Here is a 12119-nt window from a genome sequence, read left to right as displayed (position 1 = left end):
GCTGAAGGGACAAGAAAGAGTCATGGAAATAAGGCATAAAGTAAGTGAGAAAGGTATATCTTGGGGTTATAAATGTTCCATGTCCGGGTTTATTTCAGGGCTGGAAGGGCCTTCAGGGGTTGGGATAGAGCAGGACTTGGTCCATACGAGCAACGGGAATATCCCTTCTGATAGACTTCAGTATCTACACCTAGGCAACACCAGCAAGCAGTGATTCCTGAGCCTTCCCCTGCTTTCATTTCAGCTGTTCTGGAACAAGTAGCACCAGCCTTCTGTTTATTAGATATCTTCCCAGTGCCCAGAGATTACAAAACAGCAGCAGGGAAACCTTACCCAGCATAGGGTGGTAGAATGGAGTGAGGGCAGGCACTGGCCTCAGAATCAGAAGACACGGATGAATATATTCAGATTACTGTAGGTAGCTGAGGGCAGCGTACTTAACCTCTTTAAACTGTTGCAGAACCCAAGACCGGAAAGAACGCAAGCGGCACTCAGAGAGTTAGGAGAGTCAGCTTTATAAGCCAGCGGGCTCAGCAGAATCCTTCCCAAAAGACTGAGCCCCTAGCAAGGTTTTGAGCAGGTTTTTATGGGTTGGGGACTTCCTTGAGTTGGGGAAAGGGTAGGTGTCATCTGGTGATTGGCTTAGGTTGTGGCTTGGAGGGGGGTTATGCGGAAGTGGGCTGGGGCTTAGGCTGGGGAATTCTCTCTCCCCTCGGGCCACCATTTTAGCTCAGTTCCACGTGGCAGGGAACCATCTTAGGTCAGTTTCTCCATCAAAACCTTCATTTTCTTCATCTTTCTTCTCTTTTTTTCTAATTGGGGGAGGGGAACAGGACTTTATTGGGGAACAGTGTGTACTTCCAGGACTTTTTTTTTTTTCCAAGTCAAGTTGTTATCGTTTCAATCTTAGTTGTGGAGGGTGCCGTTCAGCTTCAAGTTGTTGTCCTTTCAGTCTTAGTTGTGGAGGGCGCAGCTCAGCTCCAGGTCCCATTGCCGTTGCTAGTTGCAGGGGGCGCAGCCCGCCATCTCTTGCGGGACTCGAACCGGCAACCTTGTGGTTGAGAGGACGTGCTCCAACCAACTGAGCCATCAGGGAGCTCAGCAGCAGCTCAGCTCAAGGTGCTGTGTTCAATCTTTAGTTGCAGGGGGCGCTGCCCACCATCCCTTGTGGGACTCGAGGAATTGAATTGGCAACCTTGTGGTTGAAAGCCCACTGGCCCATGTGGGAATCGAACCAGCAGCCTTTGGAGTTAGGAGCATGGAGCTCTAACTGCCTGAGCCACAGGGCCGGCCCCCATTTTCTTCAGGCCCCCATTTTCTTCATCTTTAAAGTGAGAATTTAAAAGAAAAATCTCACCTCAGGAGGTTATTTGAAGATGAAATGTGCCAGTACCATACTGTACATGTTAACTGAATCAGAATATCAAATACTTAGAGCCCAACATTAGGGAGCCAATGATAACATGTGAAATTTCATGATGCTGAGCCTAAGAGTCAGAAGTGCCCAAAGGTGAAAGCGGTGCCCACGACGTGCTGAACGCGGGCGATGATCCTGCAAAGGCTGTGCGGTGCGGGTGCCTTGATCCTCCACCTCATGTCATTTCTCCCACTGTGATATTGTGATTTACAATAAGATCTTAAGAAATGTATTTGGTCTTTCATCTATGCCAGGCACAGAGGTCCTAAAACTCTTGGAATTCCCTAAGTGCTGAGATCAATAAAGGTCTTTTCTATGTTTTGAGGTAACTTTTGGAAAACCTGTAGGTCAACTAAGGATGGAGGCTGGAGCCAAGCGTGTGATTAGAGTGTTGTAACTTTGAGTCCCACTGTTAGGCACGGCTGGAGGAATGAGTCACAGGAGACCAAAATTGGTCTATTAGAATTTATTTGGTGTGTTTGAGCTGCGGGAGGTCAGGCTAGAAAAGACTATAACCTCCCCAAGCAAAAAGGGTTATGGAGTTTTATAGGAGGGGGGTAAATGAGGCTGTTCCCCCTTCAATACTTCAGGGGGTTTTCACCAAAGGGTTTCGGGGCATCACGAAGCCCTCTGGCTCCACACCCTGGCCCCCAGGCCTCCGTCTGGACCACCGAAGCCAGCCCAGGCCTGCTGATCATATTCCAGGCGGCTTCTCCAGGCCTAAGGCAAACACAAGCTGGCAGGTACAACGTACAAAGCAAGACAAGATGGCTTTTAAGATAAGAAGGTTCCTGTTCCTGGCCTAAATATTGGCTAACACCAACACTTACCCCTACCTCCCCAACCTCTGTGGGAAAGAGAAGGGCTTGAGGTTGAGTTTAATGGCCAATGATTTAATCAATCATGACTTATATAATGAAGCCTCCATAAAATTCCAAAAGAATGGGGTTCAGAGAGCTTCCAGGTTGGTGAACAGTGTTGATTAGGTAGAGTGGTACGCATGGAGAGACCAAGGACGCCCTTTCCCTTTCCCCACACCTTTCCCTATGCATCGTTTCCATCTGGCTGTTCCTGAGTTAATATCTTTTTTATAATAAACTGGTAATCTAGTGAATAAAATGAGTTCTGTGAGCCGCTTTAGCAAATTAATGTATCTTAAGAAGGGAGTTGGAGTCTCTGATCTATAGCCAATTGGTCAGAAGCACGGATGACAACTTGGACTAGTGATTGACAACTGAAGGAGGGACAGGGAGACATCTTGTAACACTGAGCCCTTAACCTGTGGGATATGACGCCATCTCCCAGTAGATAGTGTCAGAATTGAGTTACTGTATTTTGCCATGTATAATGGGCACATTTTTGCCTAAATTTGCGAGGGAAAAATAAGGATGCACATTATACGTGGGTAGGGCTAATTCCGTATCTATATAAATGTTTTTAATTCCTTTATTTATGCTTATGAGTTAAAAGCATAACTCTAGAAATTAATAACAATATCCATACGCAAAATAATACTCTGGAATACGATAATCGGTTTTGTTGAACTTACGATGAACTTGAAACGGGAAGTGTTCTTGGCCTGCTATGGTGTGTAAATATCGTAACTTTGTTACGGGTACATAGAATCTCTTATACCTTGTATCTGTTCTGTTTTGTAATTATTTACTACATAAAATTTCATGTACCATAATATGTTTAAAAAATAAATGCTGAAATTCCTTTATAATACAAAAAACAAGTACCTGAATGTAAACAAATAAAAATTTGAATTAAAAAATAAAAATGAAAGATTGTTTCCCCTGAAAGTTTGGGCCCAAAACATGGATATGCATTATACACAGGAGCACATTACACACAGCAAAACACAGTAATTTTATGGCGGTGTGGGAAGAATAACATACATCAGAATTGGTGTCAAAATGGGACCCACCTTATCTTCCTTTCTCTCCTTTCTTCACATTGTAAACATTCTTTTAATAAAGTCATTATATTTGTAAACTGCCGCAAAGCTATGCCAAGGAAACAAATTTCAAACCTAAAGAAAGGTTTAAAGAGTTTATTTGAGCCAAGGTTTTGGAGCCAGTACTGAAAGCAAAATCTCAAAGGATTGAGATACTGCTCTGAGGAATAGCAGTTTTGCAGTTTATTTTATACATTAGAATCAAAAGAGAAGACATGAGGAAGGTTACATGAAATCCATTGGTGGCAGATTAAGGAGATGGGAGAAAGCAAAGAAGGGAAATCTCTAGGAATGGATAAAAAGTAAAATGGGGAGTTACATGCTTCTTTTACACTGGTAGGTGCAGGATAGTTAACATTTAATATACGTAGTTTACAGAAGTATATGGGTAAAAGATAATAATGAGGAATGTTGGGGTTGTCTCACCCTATACAGCGGTGTTTATCTTTGGAGTTCTGGAGAAGAGATCATTCTGACATTTTAAGTATTGTCAAGGTAAGAAATGCCCAAACCTGTAGAGAATCTATGAGTTTATTTGAGCCAAACTGAGAACATATGCTGGGGAGCAAGATCTCAAATGCTCCACAGAGAAAACAGTTTTGCAGCTTTTTTAATGCATTTGAAATTAAAGAGGGAACATCAGGAAGATTACATGAAAGTGGGAGAGAACAAAGTGGGGATTGGATTACAGGATAGTTAACAAGATTATATGCTCTCTTGAGCGTGGTTACAGTTTATTTCAAAGATGTGTTAACCCAGATGCACAGAAACAATGGAAAGGGCTTGCTTAAGGCAAAGACAGATCTTTTACTAAAGAAATTATACGCCTGCGGTGTTACTACACACCATGACCTGCCCAGTAAGGAATTTATGATCAGATCACCCTGTGAGGTTACTTTCCATAGAATTCTTTTTTTTGTCCATAGTATATTTCCTAGATGCACAAAAATAATGGATAGGGCTTGCTCAAAGTAGAGATTAATCTATCATATAGGCCTTAGGGCATGATTTCCCATTATAACCCATTCAGTTAGGAATTTTTTGGGATCAAAACATCCCATGTGGTTACTTTAAGTTATTGAGTTTGTCAGGTTTGCCAAGGTAGCCCCCTTTTTGTTCAGCACTACTAGAAACAAAGTCTGACATAAATAAGTATGCAAACCCACAAATTTCAGAAGAATCACATGTGGCATTGGGCCTGGGGCTTAAAAGTTCTGGCTTTTCATAATCCTGGGACGAGGAGAGGTGTAGTGGATAAACTCCGTCCTCAGGGAACACAAAATGATACAGAATCCCCAAATAAATGGAGACATAAACCATGTCCACATTTTGAAAGACATAATAATATTGGTAAGATGTCAGTTCTCCTCAAACTGATCTACAGTTTCAGTAGATTTTGAATCCCAAGCAAAATCACAAGTGTTTTTTTGAAAATGAACAAGCCAAATTTTAAATTTATGTGGAAAACAAAATACCAAGAATAATAAGACACTGTTGAAACAGGAAAAGATAGGGAGAGAACTTGGCTTAGTAGCTCTAAAGAAATTATAAAACCATAGTAATTAAGACTGAGTGGTGTTGGTACAAAGATACAACAGAATTCAGAACCACGAACAGATGGACGTTTGGTTACTAACAAAGGCAGCACTTCAGAGCAGTAAGGAAGACACTTAAATAAATAGTGAGTATCTATATGGGAAAACAAATGAAGTAGGATGTCAATGCGGGGGAGGAAAACTTTTCCTTCTACCCTTCTAGGTTCTTCGGCTGGTGTAGCAATCAAATTAACATAAGATACATTAGCAGGAGAAAAACAAATTTTCACACAGATATTTTCTGCTAATCTAAATGTAGAAAAAGTAAAGGATTTTCACAATTCTCGCTTCCACCAACCCCGCAGGCGGAGACCCAGGAGACTGGCTTGGTAAGAATTCTTTCTGCCGGTGCTTACCAGAGGTCCCAGGGTCTGCCTGCTGCAGCAACCCGGGAGCAAGCAGTGTCCAGCCAGTGACATCTCCTGGCCGGCTTGTAAAAACCGTTGGGGAGAAAACCTTTTCCCTTCTTCTCTTTTGGTGTTCTTTGGCTGGCCTAATAATGAAATTGACATGAGACAGTAGCAGGAGCAAAGTAAATTTAACTTTGTATGTACGGGAGCCCCACAAAAAATATGAGAGGGCTCCCCAGCGGTCAGGTTATTGAGGTTTATATTCCATCCTGAGCTAAAGAGAAGGAGAGAGGGGCCTGGGACTTCAAAGGGGAGGAAAAAACTCACAGGGAGATGGGAATAACACGTTTAGTACACATCTGTTTGCTATGTGGAGAAGTTTTTCTTATGTTAAAAAAAAAAAAGGTATTTTTGGTAATGCCTCTTTTCCGAGTACAGGCTCCCTATCCAAATTTCTTCAGGCAGCTAAGGAGGAGGTAAAAGCTTTTCTTGAGTATGTTGTGTCTTTGTCTTTAGCTCAAAATAATCTACATGCCAAAGTAGCACATTTTGGGGCAACCTGCCCTGGACTCCATCACCTACCTTACCACTTGCACAAAAATCAATTCCAGTTGAATCATATACTACCTATGAAGCTTTTACAAGATATCATATAACAATGTATCTTTATGATCTATGGCAGTGGTTGTCAACCAGAGACAATATTGCCCCCCGGGGGACACATTTGGTAATGTATGGAGACATTTTTGGTTATCACAACTGGGGAGGAGGGTTGCTACTGGCATCTGGTGGGTACAGACTAGGGATGCTGCTAAGCATCCTGCAGTGCCCAGGACAACCTTTACAGCAAAGAATTATCTAACCCAAAACGTCAATAGTGCTGAGGTGGAGGAGAAGTCCTGGTCTAAGGTTAGGAAAATATGTCACAAATATGACATAAAGGAAGCGCTAGCTCTATAAATTTAATTGCTAAGTTTGACAACATTAAAATTAAGAAAGTCTGTCCATAAAATGTACCACAAAGAGAATGAAAACACAAGGCAAAGAGCAGGGTATTTCCTGCACACAGAGCCAGTAAAAGGCTCGTTTGCAGAATAAAGATAAGGAAAAATGCAAACAGCACAACAGAAAAATGTTCAAGAGACCTGGGCCAGAACTTCACAAAAGAGAAAATCACAGTGGCCAATAGATATTAGAAAAGGTATCCACAATCATTGTAAACAGGGAAATGCCTATTCATTTTGTATTTATTATTCTGAATTTGATTTTAATTGTTACAATTAGATACAAAATGTAAGGTCTGACAAGTCTGAGTGTTAGAATGTGAAGCACTCAAACACTTCTGGGGGAGGATTTAAATTGGTAGAACCTCTTTCAAAAAAACATTTGAAGTTTACTGTGTCTAATTAAGCTGAATATACATGCCATGTAACACTGAAATTCCACCTGTAGGCAAAGAGTCTACAGTAATGCAGGCTTATGTTTATCAGGAGATATGAACATTCATGACATGAATATTCATGACAGTGTGGTTTAAAACAGCCCTGGACAAGAAACACTCACAATACCCATGGGTAGATAAATGATCTGTTATTGTGTGTATATTTATGTATTTTTTCATAGAATAAAATACCATACAGCCATGAAAGTGAACACATTGTGATGAAATCCAGACACATGTTGAACAAAAGAAGTGCATGCTGTTTGATTCCATTTACATAAAGTTCAAAAAGAAACAGGCAAAACTAAGCCATCATATTCTGAGATTTATGCTTAAGGGATAAACTATACAGAAAAGCAAAGATGAGATTACCATAAAAGTCAAGCTAAGATTAGGAGGGAAAGGAGCCAGGCTTCTGGAGTGTGGGCAGTATTCTATTTACTGGCGTAAATGGTGGTTTGGTGGACATTTCCTTTGTGCTATAGATTTTTGTTTTGTGCACATTTCTGCATGCGTGCTATATTTTACATTATAAGAATGATGTGTTTTATTTAAATTTTTTTCAAAATAAATTCTTCAAACAGGATAGAATAATATTGATTAGATTATAAATTGATTGTGTTGCAAGGTGATGAGATTAACTGTTCCTAAATCACCTTGAAAACTGTGATTGGATTTGTGTCTCCTAGAGCCTGGAGCTGTGAGATGATAAGGTCTAAAGCCCAAAAAACAGAGACAAAGGGAGCGATGTGTCTTCCTGCTTCCCTGCTTCCCTGCTCCCAGGGGTCTGGTAGAGAAGTCTGAGCATCGAGGAAGGTGGGATTCTTCTCCTGTAGCTGAGGAAAACTTCCAGCCTGCATTAGGGCGCCTTACTTCCTTTTGAGGTTCTAGCCAGTAACATCTGCTCTCTGTGGGCCCACAGGACTTCTACTTAACACCACCGACCCCAAAGATTTGTAGGCTTGAGGTGCGGGTTTCTGTTTCTGGAAATTTCTCTCATAAACTAGTGCATGGTGGTGATTACAGGTAAGTTAAGAAGGGACCCAAACTTTTGCTCTAAGGTTTGGAAGTATTTGGAGTGCTAGTTGGGAGGGAAGATGGCTGAGGTGCAAACAGGAGGAGGCTGGGTGGGAAGCACGGCTGAGGCAGGTACAGCTCCTTGGATTGGAGGTTCCTAGTGGACTTGAACCTACAGAGGTCAGGTCATGGCCCTTCTTCCCTCATTTATTCATTTAGCTTCTACTTGATGTCAAGCAAACTTTGATGTGATGAGGAGACAGCAGTGAACAAGGAATCTCTGCTTGGTGAGGAACTTATATTCAAGTGTGGCAAGATAGAAAATAGACCAAATTTTAAAATTAAATTTATCTTAGATCTTTGCTAGTCATATCATTTGGGAGTTTGGTAGAAACGCAGGAGTTTGGTAGAAATGCAGACTCTCAGGCCTGCCCCAGACCCATTGAATCAGAATCAGCATTTTAACAATATCTCAAAGCACTGTGTTAGGTGATGGTAAGTGTCATGGAGAAAAAACAGCAGGAAAGGGGCATAGGGTGACCCAGGGGTTAGGGGAGGTTAAAACTCTGAGAAGGTGACATTCCATCTAAGACATAGGGAACTGATGACGTGTCTTCCAGTGGAAATAAATAGATAAAGAGCTTTGAAGGCTTAGCGATGGAGAAGCACAAAGGCCTGAGGTCAGGAAGTGCCCGCATGCTCCCATCCAGCTGGGAGAAGTGTGAGGCTAGATGGGAGGAGCACGGGGAAGTTATCAGAAAGAAACTAGAGGCCTTAGGACAGTGGGACAACAAATAGTGTCTGGGCCTTGGAGGTACTTTGGAGGTTTGGGTTTCCTTCTGAGTGAGGGAGGAAACCTGATGGCTTTCGAGCAGAGGAGTGACGGTAGCCAGGATTATAAAACATGAAAAGGATGATTTTGGTTGCTGGTTTGGAAGTAGACTCAGTAAGCAGGAACTGGGAGACCAGTTAAGAGGTGATGGCCCTGATTCAGCAGAGATGGGAATCTGGCCCGTGTAGGAGCAGTTTGGGTGGAGAGAGGTGATCCGATTCTGGATGCATTTAAACGTCATGCAGGCAGGACCTGCTGAGGACACTGTCTGTGAGATGGGACAGCGGCTCTCACCTGTGGTTCTGATCTGAGCCATGAAAGGAAGGATGGGTGTCAATGGAGGTGGAGAGCCTGCAGGAAGAGCAAGCGCCCCAAACTTCCCATAAGTTCCCTTGGAGAAGGGTGGTCTGGCATCTCCTGGCTTCTGGGAAGAAAGCCCTAAGCAAAAGAAAATGCCTTAGAGAATGTGATTTCAACTGGATGTGGTTTTTGGTTTTTTGTTGTTTTGCAAACTTTGCTTTCTACCCTACAGTGTGGCCACGTTCTTGTTAAAACAGCATCCCAAGTAAGAAAACAAACCTGAGAGGGCCATGAGACAGGACTGAGGAAATAGGCAGGGAGGTGACAGCCTAGCAGACACATGAAGCAAAGGTAGAAGTTGACAAGGTAAGGGATTGTAGGTCAAGCAGAGTTTTCAGGACTGGAGGGGGCATGGATTTAATAGCCTGGAGAGGGGTGGGAACCGTTGTGGCTGGTCCTTGGAGACTGAGGAATTGGATAGAGGCCAGATGTTGCGGGGAGGGGGAGACTTAATAAAAACTATCCTAGAACAATAGGAAATATGAGGGGTTTGGCTGGAGGAGACATAATGAGATTGTTTTTAAAAAGATTCATCTGGCTTCTTCCTGGAGCACGGCTCAAAGGGTGGGTAGGTCAAAGTGGATGAAGGCTGATTTGTAGCACAGGTGAGAGAAGATGGGGCTTGGACTGGGAAGGTGGCAGAGAAGATGGAGGACTGTGGGTAAATTCCAGGGTATTTAATAGTTAAAATAGACCAGACTTGATGGTACATAGATTTTCTGCCTCTCTGAGCCCTACTTAAGCAGGGAGTGGAGGGTGGGGAGGTGGCATACTGCTCCACCCTACCCAATGTCCCTTTGCTTTGTCCCTCCCTTCCCCAGCCTCCTCCCTGTGAAACAGCCTGAACCTCTCCTCTCTTTATCAGCACTTGTCATAGGGTTTTACATATTGGGAGGTGAGGATTTTTATTGTATGGCCATCACACTAGACTGTAAGCTTCCCCAGAGCAGAGAATACCTCTGTTTAGTTCACATATGTGCCCAGTGCCAAGCATAACATCTGGTTCAGTGTACATGCTCACTGAACATGTGACACAGGTGGGCAGAGAACATGCCATATCACACCAAAGGGTACACCACACAGGAGGAAACAGACCCTGGAAGAATAAAACAGTTATGCAAGTCAACACATGAGTAAGCTACTCATCTGGTTCCAATTCCACATCTGCCCAGTTGTGACCTGCCCAAAGGCACTGAGACCGGAAACGGGGGCACTGAAACCCAGCCCCAACCTGTGCCTGTGGGGGCGTCCTCCAGGGGACAAGCATCCTGTCTTCGCATTCGGGCACCTTCCTCTCTTTGGCCAGGCACCCTGGGCTCTTAATCACACCATTCAGCACTAATAAATCCTTCACTGTCTGCTTTTTCACCCTTTCTCATCCTTCCATATTAAGGAAGTGACCTGAGGCCTCTCTAAAATTCCATTTCACCTCACCAGAACCCAGAATCAACTACAAACACTCTACATAAAATTAAAGCCCTCTCCTGACAAATTCAGTCTCACTTCAAGTTCTATTTAGGGAAGGACAGGTCCCTCCTGACACAGTTTTAGAATCAGACAGGCCAGACCCTGGCCCTATAGCCCCACCTCTGGGCTGGCACCCTACAGCCACACAGACCTAGGGCACTCAGTGTATGCAAAACACTGCGGCTTTGTTGACCAGAGCTAAAAAATAGGAGCAATCTAAATTTGCAGGGGTTGATTTTTGTTTTTTTAACTCATGGTCCACATCTGCTCTAGCACTTCAAGCAACCCTTTTAAAATGAGATAGATCCTTTATGCACTGAAATAGAAAATGGGACTAAATATATTGCTTTGGATAAAAAACTGACTTGCAAACCAGAATGTACAATCCGTCCTCACACCTGTTGGCTATTGGATCAAAGTTCAGATCAAAGTCTGCAGGAACACAGTAAAATGTACACCCAGAGGTGCTCTGGGATTAGCACAAACAGGTATTTGTTTTGATTAAATGGAAAGACTAATAAAAACAATAAAGTAAAATGGAGACAAGTTCTCAGAATAGGCCACTGGTAACACATTAAATGCTGCTGGCCCTCATTCCAGCATCCTAACGAAAATATTAATAGCTAACAGTCACTGCCCAGTTGCTCGGCACCCAGCACTGTTCCAAGCCCTGCATTTGTCAGCACTCGTTTAGCCCTCACAACACCTGTAAGGCTGAAGGTTGGTGCCAATAGCGGAAAGGTTAATCAAGGCTCCAACCCCCCCTCTGCCTGGGTTCAAATCTTGGCTCTCCCACTTGCTGGTTGTGTGACCTTAAGTAAGTTATTTAAACTCTCTGGAACTCAGTTTCCTCATCTGTAAAACAGGAATAACAATAGGTCCAGATTTTCACACAGTAAACGGCATCTTCCTCTGTCTTTCACCCCAGTTATGAGATTAAAATATGTATATGTATATATTTTATACACCTATATAAATTTTATACACATATTATATATATAATATGTGTAAGTGAAAGAATGTTGATGACCCCCATTATTTCTTGGCACATAAGCACAGGAACCAGTTCTGTTTTTATAGAATTTATGAGTGATTTTAGTTTAATTTAATTGTTTGATATTCTATTTTTCTTTTCTTTTTTTATTATTATTTTTTAAAAATTTATTGGGGTGACAATTGTTAGTAAAATTACATAGATTTCAGGTGTACAATTCTGTATTACATCATCTATAAATCCCATTGTGTGTTCACCACCCAGAGTCAGTTTTCTTTCCATCACCATATATTTGATCCCCCTTACCCTCATCTCCCACCCCCCATATTTTTCTTTTCTTAAAATGACCTGATTTTCTTATTGTTATTACACAAGTACTAGTATTTATGGCAAAAAAAAATCTCGAAGTATAATTAAGAAAGACCACTCATAAATTTTATACACTTATTATATATTTCTAGATCCTAAGTTTACAGTGTTTTAAGACTCATTTTCTTAGTCCATTATATTTTATGATTCTCAGTCTATGTCAAAATGGCTACGTGGTATTTACATACATGAATATAGTATAAGCTCCACTACAAATTTGAGAACCTGATCTTTTAAAGACAGAATATATGAATAGCAAAATAATACATTTAACATAAAGTTTTTCCTTTATCTTCCCCAGCAGAGAGTCATCCATA

Source organism: Rhinolophus sinicus, linkage group LG05, assembly GCF_036562045.2.
Source record: "Rhinolophus sinicus isolate RSC01 linkage group LG05, ASM3656204v1, whole genome shotgun sequence".
In the NCBI taxonomy this organism is placed as follows: Eukaryota; Metazoa; Chordata; class Mammalia; order Chiroptera; family Rhinolophidae; genus Rhinolophus; species Rhinolophus sinicus.
Note: the sequence above shows the minus strand (reverse complement) of the source record.